Source organism: Hibiscus syriacus, unplaced genomic scaffold, assembly GCF_006381635.1.
Source record: "Hibiscus syriacus cultivar Baekdansim isolate YM2019G1 unplaced genomic scaffold, ASM638163v2 tig00110733_pilon, whole genome shotgun sequence".
Lineage (NCBI taxonomy): Eukaryota > Viridiplantae > Streptophyta > Magnoliopsida > Malvales > Malvaceae > Hibiscus > Hibiscus syriacus.
The window spans coordinates 1,112,403-1,128,826 of record NW_024062845.1 but is presented as its reverse complement, the minus strand read 5'-3'; positions in this window follow the sequence as shown (position 1 = coordinate 1,128,826).

Here is a 16,424-nt window from a genome sequence, read left to right as displayed (position 1 = left end):
CCAACCATACTGGTTTAAGTTTTAACTCTGTACATAGACCACCATCTCCAGTTAAAGATAACCTTGCATCCATAGCTCGTAAAGCTGCAAACGTCTTTCTACTCAAAGCATCTGCTATCACGTTAGCCTTTCAGGGATGATAGTCAATTATTATATCATAATCTCTTAAAAACTCAACCCATCTCCTTTGTCTTAAATTAAGCTCTTTTTGAGTCATCAGATATTTCAAGCTCTTATGATCCGTATACAAATAACATCGTTCTCCATACAGATAATGACGCCAAATCTTGAGAGCGAACACCATTGCAGCCATTTTAAATTGTGGGTGGGGTAATTCTTTTCATGTGGTTTCAACTGCCTCGATGCATACGCTACCACCTTCCCTTATTGCATTAATACACACCCCAACCCGTTATGGGACTCGTCACTGTATACGACAAAATTCTTGCCAGATTTTGGTTGAACCAATATACGAGTTTCTGTCAGAATCCTCTTTAAAGCTTCAAAACTTTCTTGACATTCCGAAGTCCAAACAAACGGTACATTCTTTCTCATCAGCTTCGTTAAAGGAAGCACTATCATCGAAAAATTCTTAACAAATCTTCGATAATAACCGGCAAGTCCTAGGAAACTCCGAACTTCAGATACATTCTTGGGAACTTCCACTCCATTATAGCTTTAAATTTTTGAAGGCCCACTCTAATCCCATCTGCCGAGATCACATGCCCCAAGAAAATTACTTCATTTAGCCAAAATTCACATTTGGACAATTTCGCATAAAGCTTCTTATCCCTGAGAATTTACAAAACTATCCTCAGATGTGTGTTGTGCTCTTCAATGGATTTCGAATACACCAGTATGTCATCAATAAAGACAGCAACAAACTGGTCCAAATAGGGCTAAAAAATCCTGTTCATGAGATCCATGAAAGCAGCAGGTGCATTCGTTACTCCGAATGGCATTACAAGGAATTCATAATGACCATATCTTGTTCTGAAAGCCGTCTTCAAAATATCTTTCTCTTGAATCTTCAATTGGTGATAACCCGAATGTAGATCGATCTTCAAAAATACTGAAGCTCCTTTTAGCTGATCAAACAAGTCATCAATGCGCGGAATGGGATACTTATTCTTGATAGTCACCTTATTAAGCTATCGATAATCAATGTAGAGATGCATTGATCCATCCCTCTTCTTAACAAATAACACCGGAGCTCCCCAAGGAGACACACTTGGTTAAAAAATCCCTTTTCTAACAACTCTTGCAATTGATTCTTTAACTCTTGCAATTCTTTCGGAGCCATCCGATAAGGTGCCATTTCAATCAGAGATGTTCCCAGAATTATTTCAATTTGAAATTATGCCTCTCTATCTGGAGGTAATCTGGCAACTCAACAGGGAAAATATCAGGGAATTCTCAAACTATTAAAATCTCATTCAATCATTTCTCTTTAGCTCTGGTATCTATCACATTTGCAAGAAAACCCTGATATCCTTGTAGCAATAGCTTCTTAGAAGACATTACTGCTATTAAATTTGCTAAAGGATTAAATCTTTCACTGATCACACTTATTTCTGTTCCTCCTGGACTCTTCAGAGTTACCTTTTTCGATCTGCAATTAACATCCTCGTAGTAACGAAACAACCAGTCCATTCCCATAATCACTTTAAACTCGTCAAAGGTTAATTCCATCATATTGGCAGGGAATTCGATTCCCTGAATCTTTATGGGACACCCCTTACAGACTTTGTTCACCCGAGCACTATGGCCTAAAGGATTAGTTACTATAATCTCATTACTCGTATCTTCTAAGGGAATCCTCAATTCCTTTATTAACTTACTTTTAATGTAAGAATAATTTATCATGGATCAATCAATACCAATTTATCGTACAGTTGAAAAGTACATGCTATAATATTAGGGTCATCACGGCCTTCACTTGTCTTTAGATTGTACACCCGTGAGGTTGACCGAACTTCAGATTGAGCAGAGGATTCAGACTGGTTCCTTCCTCTACCTCTTCCCTAACCTCTCTGTGAGGCAGAGCCAACTCTCTCAGATGGTGCGGACTCTCCAATCATCAACGGATAATCTCGGATAAAATGTCTGATGTCTCCGCATCGGAAACAAGTCCCAGTAGCTATCCGATAAGTCGCAAAATGGTTTTTCCCACAGTACTGAAACTGTCTTGCTTGACTCTGATTAGATCTCCCAGTACCAGATCCCACTGACTGTGTCTGTCTAGGTCTTTCCTGACTTGCTCCCCTAGCAGATGATGCAACTGATTCTGATCTAGCTTGTGATCGAAATCCTAAGTCTCTTCCTCTTTTTGGTGGTGCCGAGCTGGAAGAAACACCTGTTCTCTTTGATGTATGGACTCTAAAATCCCTAAATCTATCATTTTGATCTCTTTCAAGAGCTTTGCCACGATTGATCACCTCTTGGAACAAGGACAAATTCAATACTATCAACATCTCTTTCAATCTAGGGCGCAAGCCCTCAACAAACCATTCACAAGCCTCTTTTTCAGTAGGCACAATCTCAGATGCAAACCTACTCAGCTTGTTGAACTCGCATTCATACCCATATACAGAGCGGTTTATCTGTTTCAAGTTCATAAACTCCTGCTTCATCTGCCGAATAAATTGATCTCCAATGTACTTGTTTTTAAATTCATTTAAGAACAAAGACCAAGTCAATTGGTTACTTGACATCCTCATGGTGACGTTCGTCCACCATATCCTCGCCTGACCCCTCAGTAAAGAGACAACTCCATCTAACTTCTCCACTTTAGAGCAGTGGAGACCATCCAATATGATTTTCAAGTCATTTAGCCAAAGATCCATCACAACCGGCCTTTCCTCGGCTTGTCCCTTAAATTCGGGAGCTCCTAAACCTCTCAACTCTTTTTCTACATTCATTCTTTGAGTTGGTGGAGTAGGATGTTGAAGATGTGTCAGAATAGCGTCTAACGTTCTGAAGAACGTATCCTGATCTTGCACAAGCACTCCTGGAGATGCATGTTCTTCACCTTGCCTGGCTAGGGCAGGTAAATTACTGCTTTCAGCAGGCCTATCTTCTCCCGCTTCACTTCAGGAGCTAATATGTCCGGACCTCTAATAAGAATAAAACATTATTCTATTAGCAAAACAACATACTCATACTATACCAGATCAGAATTTCTTACTATTTGTTGGCATGTATTCTATTTAAAGACTCAATAGACTCTGGTTTATGCCTAGAATCGGCTAAAACATAGCTCTGATACCATTAAATATAACACTCTCAACCCATACCTGACCCGGGTACGAGTCCAGGATGTCACATTGACTAAACAAAACAATACTCTTAAAAAACCGATAAAACATTTGAACTTATATTATTAAAATACAATAATATACATATGTTCATACAAATTTATCAAAATACTCAGAGCATACACAACTTAACATTCTATTACATACCAACACTGCTTTACATAACAAAATGACATACTATTAAGTTGCTTCTGATCTGGTAGTTGCAGGAGTAATGTTGTCCAGCTACTTAACCTGTCTCGTCTACTTTCTTGAATCCTACGTGTGAAATACTCACACGCTAAGTCATCGACTTAGTAAGGCAATATAATAATAATTATAACAAAGAAATGTAATGGAAATGCCATAATTAAATGGAATGAGATGAAATCAAATGCTTAACCATGCAGTTTATATCACCATGTTCTTTACCTATCAGCATAATATATTTACATTCATGAATTCATATTAATAAGATTATTGGCCCATGATACCATATTGAGAACCTAAGGTATGTGAGTACTGTGAGGTTGTGCACTATGCTGTCACCACAACTCATATAAACGCACTGAAGTGCCACATAGAATTGCACAGAAGTGCCGCGTAGAATTGCACAGTAATGCCATATAAGATTGTCCCTAAGGACCACGTAGAAAATTTCCTTAAGAATCATATACATATGCCAATGATCAAGTATGTGTCTTAAAAGACCTCACACATATTCCAAAGAATACATATATGCTCCGAAGGACCGCGTAGACCCTCTACTCTTGGTATGCCAACTATACCTATAGTTCTCATCTACATAACATGGGCTTTCACCATTCCCATAATTTATTGTATAGACATATAATTTCCATACCTTTATCACATAAACATATCATGTTCCATCATTGTATCACATAGCTTATATAACCTTTCTTGCATATTCATGTCACTTAATTCATATAATATGAATTCATGTCATGTATCATAATATGAAATGCTTTCATGTCATGTATCATAATATGAAATGCGATCATGTATCAAAATATTGAATCTAGACTTATCACAAGTCAAGAACTGAATAGAATACATATTCATGCTATGCATATGCACTCACCTATATTTCCTTACTTTTTCCTCGATCGATCTTACGAGACAATTGTTCTGGAACTTGTTTAGGCTTGGTATCTACAGAGTAATTCATTGATGCTAATCAGTATACTAGTTAATATATTTTAAACGATCATTTCTTGGGCTAAAATAAAAGCCATTTTCATCTTTTAATGAAGGTATGCATCGATGCATAAATCCTATTCGATGTTTATATTTAAGGGGGTGCATCGATGCACTCCTTATGCATCGATTCATTGATGGCATTCGATGTTTGTATTTTAAAAGAGTGCATCGATGCACTTCCTGTGCATCGATACACCTTGAACAATTTCTGGGATTTATCCTTGATGCATCGGTGCACATTGAATATGTATCGATGCACATAGCCCAGAAATGTCATTTTAAGCACGAAAATCTCTTTATAATCTTCTCTACACTTTATATTTCACCTCCTTTTATATCTCTAACTTGCATACACTTACATAAACTAATTATTATCCATTTGATACCTTTAAAACTTAGAAATCTAATTCTCCATATAAAATTTAAGAATTTCACTCAATTTCCAACATGTTCTAAATCGAATTCTGACACTTCATATCCTTTAATTGGCTTGATGACAAGTCAAATCCCACTTCTAATTCTTATTATGAACTCTATTCCAAGATTTCACTTTTCTACTTTCTTTCTTTAATCCTTCGTGTACTCCTCATCTTATTGTTTTAAGATAACCTAAGCTTTCCTTAAGCTTAGTTATCATCTAATGATCAATAAGCAACCTTAAATTCATCAAGAGTTTGATTAAAAGAAAACTCACCTTTAACTTTGTCTTCACGAGGAAGGAGAAGAAAGAAGAAGAAGAGAAATCTGGAAACTTTTGGTCTTTTTCACTAGCTTCCACGTGAGAATAAATATCCTCAAACTAAGATTTATTTAATTTTCTTGTTAAAAGACTTATTTACCCCTTTAATTTCCCTTGTTTACTTATCCATCCTATATGAAACATTCCCATTAAATCTTTTAACTATTCAATTTATCTACTTTGGTCACTAAATTTTAAAATTTCACAATTTGGTCACTAACTCGGTATGGAGGATATTACAATAGAGCTTTGTGTTCTAGTGGATCTATCTTAGTCAGTGGCCAAACGAGTCAAAAATTTTAGTCAGCAGAGGAAAGTGGCGTCAACTCAGTCACTCCAGTCGAGTTAGAGGTCAATTGTAGGGTCTTATAGGAGATCATCAACTCCACCATCAGTGACGAGCTTTAGAAGCTCCGATAGAGTTTAGGATTTTATAGAGTACAAGTGTAACGGTAAAAATTAGCGATGAATATGCTTTAAACTTTCAAAGAAGTGTTATGGATGTGGATCCTTGATGCAAATGGTAAGGGGTTGCCCTAGTTCAAGGGGAGATGTTTCAGTTCGATCGAGGGAAGTGATCCCAATAGTTTAACATGGTTGAAAACCTACACAGATAGGTGTTAGTTATATACTCAAACATGAGAGTAGAGGAACAGATCGACTAGTTCTCGATTCAACTAAGCACGATTCAGTTTGGCATATTATGGAGAGACAAGGTCAAGACGTTGATATCACATATGAGATGCTAGATAAAGAATATAAAAGTGACTATCCAAGTGGCTAGTAGGTATACTTTAGTGGACTACACAAGGTTAGATTAGATAGTCATTTAGGGCTTAGATCAGACTCGATAATCGACCTAAAGGAAGTTATTAGCACAAGTGTTGCTTGACATCATGATTTCGAGATTCATAGTTAGGAGAATAGGTGGTTGTTCATTGTTGAGTTGAAGATCAACTCTAAGAAAATGTTTAGTTATAGAATCTTTAACCCTTACGCGTTCCCTATGGGAGTATCCTTGCTTGCAATCCCGTCAGATAAGATACTATAAGGATGTCTTTGTATCGTCAGTAGAGGGTTCGTGTGATAAACCTATAGAGAATTAGTGGTTCTAGGTCCACTCTTAGAGGTTGAGACCCCTATGAGTGTAACACTAATCCAATCCGACCTGAAGATCTATGGATTATGATGCCACACGGGACCACCGAAATGTTTAACCCAATTTTTTTTTAAACATTGGTAAATATCAAAACCATTCATCATATGTGGAATTTAAATTAAAATTACAAAATAGAGTCTCCCAAATATTTACAAATATAACCCATAAGTTTAAAAATCAAAACAGAGTTATGACTCAAATAATACAAGGTTCATATAGAATATATGCCCTCTATAAATACTCAAGACAAACTCTACAACCGTCGGGTCTGGAATGAAAAGATGTGATAGGCTTCCTTAGGGATCCTCTATTAACTTGTACACAGAAACATATTCCATACGTTGAGCTCACAAGCTCAGTGCCATGAAAATAACTATACAATACTACATGCATTAATTTCGTGAACATGCTGGCGTGCAAAGTCATAAACATACAGAAATACATAACAAACATGACATAGGCCGAGTGGTGAAGTCGAAGGAATTTACGTGCATCTCAGATGACACACTAGCCTATATATGTGATAGCGTCGGGTAAGAACTGTAATTTACGTGCATCGAAACTTTAAGCCCTTAGTCTACCTCGGATCTTCGAAAGGTCATGGTGAGGTCTGAAATTTACGTGCGTCGAAAGCTCATATCTCACACCTAGTCGAGCATAGGTATGATTTTAGAATTTATGTAGATAAAAATTCATATCGGTATGACCCAAAATTTACGTGCATCGGATGTGTACCAAACAAACAATATCCAGATATTATCAAACAAGGGACGATCGTCGTAATGCTAGAGTAACTCAGGTGTACTAGTCGTTTCCCGAGTATCAAACAAAGGAAAATCTTGTGTCACCCTATCTTGCTTGATTTCTAGGTGAGAATTAAGTTAATTCACTTGTATTTGATATTTGTAGTTTATTCGGACCCAAAACACCTCAACCCGATCACTCAAACCAACTAGCCAAAATTGACCAAAAGTCACTGTGGGTATTGGTACTGTGCCAGCAATATCGATACTTACCCCTAGGGTATTTATACTCACCTGAGTATTGATACTATATTTAGCTTCGATGTTTTAATAAAAATGCTTGGTCTCGATACTCCTATGGGGAGTATCGATACTCTACCCTGGGTATCGATACTCCCATGAGTATCGATACCAAAATAATTTTTGATGTTTTCAAAAATACATTAGTATCGATACTGGCCATCTGAGTATCGATACTGGACCCTGAGTATCAATACTCCTTGAAGAGGTATTAATACTACCCTTGTAACATGCTTGATTTTCACGTTTCACAAAGAATAATATCAATATTATTCTTACAATACTGATACTGACGGACCTGGGTTCTCTATTTTGAGCACGAAATCATGCCCAAAACTCACCCATTTACTCCCCTAAGCCCATTAAATATTTCTAAAGTCTTATTTGATGTCTTAGAGGTTAATAGGTATCAACGTTCATGCTTGTAACACACAAATATTAAATATGTCATGGATTTACTCTAGCATGCTTTCATGAGCTTAACATACCAAAAATGCACATAAAATTATATTACCTTCCCCAAATCACCCAATAGTGTTTTTCTTTCCCCTTGGCTTAGAGCCCTCACCCTTCTCTTGAATTAATCCAACCATGGAAAATTATTTATTAACTCATAAAAATACTTGGAACGAAGCTAAAACCATTTCCTTACCACTCAATTCTCATAAAACTTGTTAAAACTCAAAGTCCCTTAAACCTCAACTAAACCCATTTTTGGGAAACTTGACCAAAACTAGACAATTTGAGCTTGCATGAAATCTTAGAGGAAGGAGATTAATATTCTTAACTTGGTGTGGTTGAACAAGGTCTGGAACAAAGTAAAGTTTTTATCTTTCTCTTGGAAATTAGAGAGCAAATAAGAGTTTGAAATAAAAAGAAGACAATGAGGTGGTGAAAATGAGATATCAAGGGGTTTCCTGACATGAAGTCATCCCTCTTAATGGGAAATCAGTCTCAACTTTGAAAAATGGGATTAGTATTCCCCTAGTCCCTCTACATCTAGGTCAAGATTAAAAACACCCTTTTTAAAGTATGTTGTGCTCATCAATGTCCTAATTCAACTCCATTTGGGTCTAAATCTTCATAAACTAAGGGAGATTTATTATAAAGCCCAGTCGAATAAACTCGAAACTCTTAACCCATAATTTGGGAAGTTACAACTCTCCCCTATTAAGAAAAAAATTGTCCTTGAAATTTTACCTGAATAGAAGATGTGGATACTGCAATTACATGTCTTCCTCAGATTCCCATGTCGCATCCTCTACGCCATGATTTCTCCACAAAATCTTCAACAACAGAATCATCTTATTTCTATGTTCCTTGTCATCCTTAGCAAGGATTCTGATCGGTTCTTCTTCATAGGTCAAGTCTTTCCTCACTTAAACTTGTTCAAGAGGGATAATGTGGGACAGATCGGATCAGTATCTTCGTAGCATGGAGACGTTAAACACGTTATAGATGCAATCGAGCTCTAGAGGCAAATCCAAACAGTTAGCCAATGGCGCAACTCGTTCCAAAACTTCATATGTTCCAATGAATCGAGGAGTTAACTTGCCCTTACGTCCAAACCGAAGTACCTTTTACCTTGGGGAAACCTTAAGGAATACTTTGTCTCCCACTGTGAACTCGATATCATTGTGCTTCAAATTGGCATATGATATATATCTATCAGAAACCTCTTTCAGATGGCTTTGAATCAAATGAGTCTTTTCTTCGATTTCTCAAATCAAGTCAGGACCTACTATTTGGCCCTCACTAAGCTCCGTCTAACACAATGGAGTTCTACACTTGTTCCCATATAACGTTTCATACGGAGCCAACTGAATACTTGCCTGAAAACTGTTATTATAGGAAAACTCTACCAAGGGCAAGTGATCTTCCAACTGATCTCAAGGTCCAAAATGATGCATCTAAGCATATATTTCAAAATTTGAATGACGCGCTCGGATTTTCCATCTATATGAGGATGAAAGATGGTATTATAGTGTAACTTAGTACCCAAAACTCCATACAGGGCCCTCTAGAATCGATAGATAAAGTGACGATCCCTGTCAGATATGATTGAGATAAGGACTCCATGCAATCTCACAATCTTGCGGATGTATAGCTAAGCTAGTCTCTTTAATATAAAGTCCATCCAGACCAGAAATAAATGAACAGATTTGGTCAATTGATCTACTATAACCTACACAGCATCGTACCAAAATCTCATCATCAGTAGACTGGTTACAAAGTTCATCGTCACTCTTTCCCATTTCCACTGCATAATCTGAATTAGTTATAGAAATCCTGAGGGAACCTAATGTTATGCCTATTGTTGTCACACTAAGAAGTTGGCAACAAATTCGGTTACTTCTCTCTTCATGCCCGGCCACCAATACAATTGCCGGAGCTCTTGGTACATTTTGTTACTACCCAGATGAATGGAGAGGGGACTACAATGCGCCTTATGAAGGATTTTTTTGCGAAGCTATCTGTCAGATGGAACACACAAACACCCTCAGAAGGACAATATGCAACTATTGTGTAACTCAAAACCTAGGGCCTCACCTCGGAGGACTTGCTCAACTCAGGTCTTCAAATGTTCGTCTGAACTTTGTAGTCTCTTAACTACGCCCACTAGCATGGGTTCAACTCTCAGTTAACATTCACTTTACTTAGATAGTAGTCAATCACACAATCATAGTTTTTTAGCAGCTCTACTCATCTTCATTACCTCAAGTTCAACTCCTTTTAAGTAAGCATATACTAAAGGCTTTTATAATCCGTAAAGATGTGGCACTTCTCTCTGAACAAGTAGTGCCTCCAAATCTTCAAGGAAAAACCACTACGGAAAGCTCCAAATCATGGGTATGATAGTTTCGCTCATGAGGCTTCAGCTGACGGGACGCATATGCCACAACTATTCATTCTTTCTTTAAAACACAACATAACCCATTTAATAATGCATCCTTGAACACTGTAAAGTTTTTACCCAATTTTAGTTAAGTCAAAACGGGGGCCTACGTAAGAATCTCTTTCAGCCAGTCAAAATTGTATTGGTGCTTCTTGTTCTATACAAAAAGAACTCCTTTATTAAGTTACTTGGTCATCGGTGCTACTATCATGGATAACCCTTAACGAAATGTTAGTAATATCCTGCTAAGTATAAGAAACTACGCATCTAGGAGATATTCTTAGGCAGTTACCACTTTAACATTGCCTTAATCTTCTGAGGATCTACTAGGATGCCATCAACCTCTACTACATGGCCTAAAAATGCCACTTCGGTCAACCATAACTCAAACTTCCCAAACTTAGCATATAGATTATGCTCTTAAAGTGTCTGTAGAACGATACAAATGTGCTTATCATGCTCTTTCTCGGACTCAGGTACACAAGGATATCATTGATAAAAATGACCACAAACTGATCCAGATAAAGATAAAAGACTCAGTTAATCAAATCCATGAATGTTATCGAGGTATTAGTGAGTTTGAAAGGTATCACGAGGAACTCGTAATGGTCGTACCTTATTCTAAAAACGGTCTTGGCAATTTTGGCATGCTTAACCTTCAGCTGATAATACCCTAACCTTAAACCCACCTTGGAGAACACACATTCGCTCTTAAGATGGTTGAATAGGTCATCAATCCGAGGGATAGGATAGTAATTCTTGATGCTTTACTTGTTCAATTGTCGATAGTCAATGCACAACCTCATCAACCCATCCTTTTTCTTGACAAAAATGATCGTTCTCCCAAAGGTGAAATGTTTGGTTGGATGAAACCCTTTTCTAGTCACTCTTGAATCTGATTCTGAAGTTCCTTCAACTCTGTTGATGCCATACGATAGGGTGCAATGGACACCAGGGATGAACCTGGCAGAACCTATATGCTGAAATAGACCTCACGATCGGGTGCTAGCTTTGGTAACTCCTCCAAAAACATATCAGAGAATTCTCAAACAGTATGGATATCCTCTAGCATCAAAACAGAGACTCCCAAATACACCATATAAGCTTATAAGGCTTCACACTCCTGACTCAACATTCTTTGAGCTTTGATCACCAAAATAATTTTGGTAGTACAACTCGAACTCCCACTAGTCATCACGACCTTGGAGTCATCGTCCTTATGAAGTTTGAGTTGTCTTGCCTTACACCTCAAACTTGCATCATGCTTGGTAAGCCAGTCCATGACTAAAATCACATCGAACTCCCAAAATGAAAGCTCCATCAAATCGGCTAAGAAAATATCACCCTGAAGCTCTATGGTGAAACGGAGAGACCAAAATGTCCAATATTATGAGACTAGACACTCGGTACCCTTACTTTTAAATCCTCATCTAGGATACCCCTCTCTCGAACAAGGTCATAGTATACATAGGAGTGGGTGGAACCAGGATCTACTAATGTTGTAACAAGAATCGAAAAAACTGTAAAAATACTTGAAATCACATTAGCAATATCGCACTCCTCTTGTGCTCTGACGGCATACTAATGTGAGGCTACTCTGGGCTCCTAAACGGTCTCAGATCTGGTAACACCTCGATTTTACTATCCTTGACTAACCCTATCACCCTTCGAGGACCCTCCATTTTGCTGAACAGATGGGGCATATCTCTGTGATGACATGGGGACCGAACTCTGAGCTCTAGGGTAGTCTTGAATGAAATGGTCTAAAGATCCACAGCTGAAGAAACCTTCAGTTGCTCTGTAATACTCTCTAGGCTATCTATGCCCACAACTCACACATACTAGATGAGTCAGTACCCGCTCAAGTCTGTTGGTGCTCGATCTAAAAGTGAAAGATAAGGGTCTCCTGTGTGAGTCAGACCTACCTCTACGGTTTAAGCTCTGAACTGATCCCCTAGAGGGCCTTGATGGAAATCTCCATGAACTCTAGGGGCCCTGGCTTTCTTCTTTGACGACTGAGAGGGCCTAGAAGTCTCTAGAGCCCTATGGCTTTATCTCATTGAGTTGCTTACTTCCTGAGCTTTCTTATAGAGAATTCACTCAACCATATTTTCTTGGTGGGTCATATCTACAAATACACGAGGGAGATTAGCTACTAACTGAGTTTGAATAACCAAATAGAGGTCATCCCTAAATCTCTTATAATAGTAAGCCTCGGTTAAAACATATTTGCTCAGCCTAATAAACTCTTCATATTCAAGTACTGACTGATTTCCCTGGTTCAAATATAGAAAATGGTCACGTAGATCGTCAGCATGAGCCTCTCTAATGTACTTCTCATGGAACTTTTTGAAGAAGTACTCCCATGTGGGTGTCTGTTGCTTCATCGCCAGCTCTATGGTCTCCCACTAATCAATTGTGTCACCCTTCAGAAGGGTAGTGACGTACTCCAGCTTGCCCTTGGGAGTGAGATGCAACTGAATAAGGGTACAAACATCTCTCAAAGCCACTGATCTTATAGAAATAGGATTGTCATCCCCATAATCATCAAAATTAGTCATCCTATAATGGTGGAGTCTTTTGACCGAGGACTATTGAGGCGCTATAACAGACTGCGCTGTGGGTGTATGTGGGGGAGGTGGCATTGCGAATGGATTCGGTATGGCTTTGACGATTTGCCTAAGGGTCAAGATCAAATCGTGGAAGAATGTCTCCTCATCCACAACAACATCCGCAAGTGCCTCATGATCCAAATTCGTGGCATACTCGTCACTAAAATCTTTGACCAGGGAGGTGCGACTCTCCTCCTGACCTTCGTGGCTAGGAACATCGCTATCAACCATGATCGAATCCTGAAATTAAAAAGAAAAGATAGGTCACTATCACCATTCCAGAATCTTAAGTATTCTTGACACTCAATGGAAATGTACTAACACAGACACTTATTAACTCTGACCCACAGGTCCTAGGAATGACTAAACATGGATGCTCTGATACTACTTAATATAACACCCTAATCCAGTCTGACCCAAAAATCTATTGATTACGATGCCACACAGGAAAACCAAAATGGTCAACCAAAAAAAATCTTTTAAATCATTGGTAAATATTAAAACCGTTCATGATATCATAGGCGGAATTTAAATTAAAATTACAAAATATGGGAGTCTCCCAAATACGTACAAATACAACCTATGAGTTTAAAAATCAAAACAAAGTTATGACTATATAATACAAGGTATATATAGAATACATGCCCTCTACAAATACTCAAGGCATACTCTGTAGCCGTCGAGTCTGGAATAAACAGATGCGATAGGCTCCCTCATTGATCATCTACTAACTTGCGCATGAAAAAAATTTAATACGCTGAGCTCACAAGCACAGTGCCACGAAAGTAATTATGCAATACTACATGCATTCATTTCATAAACATGTTGGCGTGCAAAGTCATAAACATTCAGAAATACATAACAATCATGAGATAGGCCGAGTGTGAGGTTAGAAGAATTTACATGCATCTCAGATGACTCACTAGCCTATTTAAAATATGATAGTTTTGGGTAAGAACCAAACTTTGTGTGTATCAGAACTTTAAGCCCTTAGACTATCTCGATTCCTCGAAATGTTGGGGTAAGGTCCAAAATTTACGTGTTTTGGAAGCTCATATCCCCACTTAGTAAAGCATTGGGTATGATTTCGAAATTTACATGCATCAAAATTCGTATCAGTATGACATAGAATTTACGTGCATCGGATACATGCCAAACAAATAATATCCTAATATTCACAAACAATGAACTATCTTCATAATGTTAAAGTAACTCGGGTGTCCTAGCTGTTTCCCGAGTATCAAACAAAGGAAAATCTTGTGTCACCCTATCTTGCTTGATTTCTAGGTGAGAATTCAGTTAATTTGCTTGTTTTCACTTGTATTGGATATTTGTAGTTTATTCAGACCCAAAAAACTTCAACCCGATCACTAAAACCAACTAGCCAAAATTGACCAAAAATCATTGTGGGTATCGGTACTGTGCCAGCAGTATTGATACTCACCCCCTAGGATATTTATACTCACCCGAGTATTGATACAAAATGTAGCTTCGATGCTTTAATAAAAATGCCTTGGTCTTGGTACTCCTATGGGGATTATCGATACTCTACCCTGGGTATCGATACTCCCATGAGTATATACCAAAATCAATTTTGATGTTTTCAAAAATGCCTTAGTATTGATATTTCCATTTGAGTATCGATATTGGACCCTGAGTATCGATACTCCTTGAAGAGGTATTGATACTACCCTTGTAGCATGCTTGATTTTTACCTTTCACGAAGAATAATATCAATATTGTTTTTACAGTACCGATACTGACGGACCTAGGTTCTCTATTTTGAGCACGAAATCATGCCCAAAACTCACCCATTGACTCCCCTAAACCCATTAAATATTTTTAAAGTCTTATATGATTTCTTAGAGGCCAAAAGGTATCAACTTTCATGCTTGTAACACACAAATATGAAATATGCCATAGATTTACTCTAGCATGCTTTCATGAGCTTAACATACCAAAATGCACATAAAATGATATGGTTAGGTTAGAATTAAATTACATTGATGCTAGCTTGCTAAAAATGTCCCCAAATCACCCAAAAGTATGTTTTTCCTCCCCCCTTACCTTAGATCTCTCATCCTTCTCTTGAACTAGTCCAGCCATGGAGAATGAGTTATTAACTCAAAAAAAATATTTCGAACATAGCTAAAAACGTTTTCTTACACTCAAAACTTATAAAACATGCTAGAACTCAAAGTCTGTTAAACCTTCACTAAACCCATTTTTGGGAAACTTAACCAAAACTTGCAAATTTGAGCTAGCATGAAAGCTTAGAGGAAGGACATTAATATTCTTACCTTGGTGTGGCTGAACAAGGTCTAAAACACCGTAAAGTTTTTCACCTTTATCTTGGAAATTAGAGAGCAAATGAGAGTTTGAAATAAGAAAATGACAATGAGGTGATGAAAATAAGATATCAGGGGGTTTCCAAACGTGAAGTCATCCCTCTTAATGGGAAATCAACCTTAGCTTTAAAAAATGGGATAATTACTCCCCTAGTCCCTCCACATATGGGTCAAGATTAAAAATACCCTTTTTAAAGCTCGTTGGGCTCATCAATGGCCCAATTCAACTCCATTTATGTCTAATGCTTCATGAACTAAGGGAAACTTATTATAAAGCCCAGTTGAATAAACCTTAAACTTCTAACCCATAATTCATGGTGTTACAATGAGAGTGTTAAGAGTACTCATATTACTCTTGCCAGTTAGCAATCACCCTCTTGTCAGAAATCTCATAATATGTCTTAGCAAGTACCAAGGCACTTCAATTGCTAATTGGGCGCAGATACCCCAAGTACTCGTGAGGAGTAAGTCAGCATGGTGTAAGTTCCAATATAGCAGCTCTGAAATTTCACCCTAAATTTTAAAGGTATTATAGGTGTTTTAGTGAGTTATAAGTCTCGAGATGTAGTAAACCATTAGATGCACCAGGATATTTTCTTGCATCAATAGTAAATAAATTAGCTAAGTAAGCCAAGCCTCGTCAGTGGCTTCTTCGTGTTAGTATATTAGCGCGGGTTATATATAACACATAACAGTTGTCAAAGTTATATAGTATAGAGGATTTTAGTGCTTCAGACTAAAGGAGATAAGGTATGTTAAGCTTCACTTGACTAGCGTTAGCAGTCTTCGAATAGCTCAGTTGTGGGAAGCGATAGTGAGTGTCAGACGTAGAGCCTCAGAATTATTAGTTAGAGTGCGGTTGTGAGAGGTCTCTGCTTTTTGAGGCATACTCTCCGAGATAGCCATATGTTCCTAGTTTCGCTCAGTAAGTGTCCAATTTCCAGTTATGAGCACCTTAGATGCTCGATCAGGTGAGTAGAGCATATGTAAGTTGTAAGGTAATGAGAAATAATCCTGTACCATAGATGAGTATTGAATCAAAAATGTGTAGCAGAATCTTCGAGATCAATTCCAGAAATTCGATATTGTCATCATATCTTCGGTAGTCAG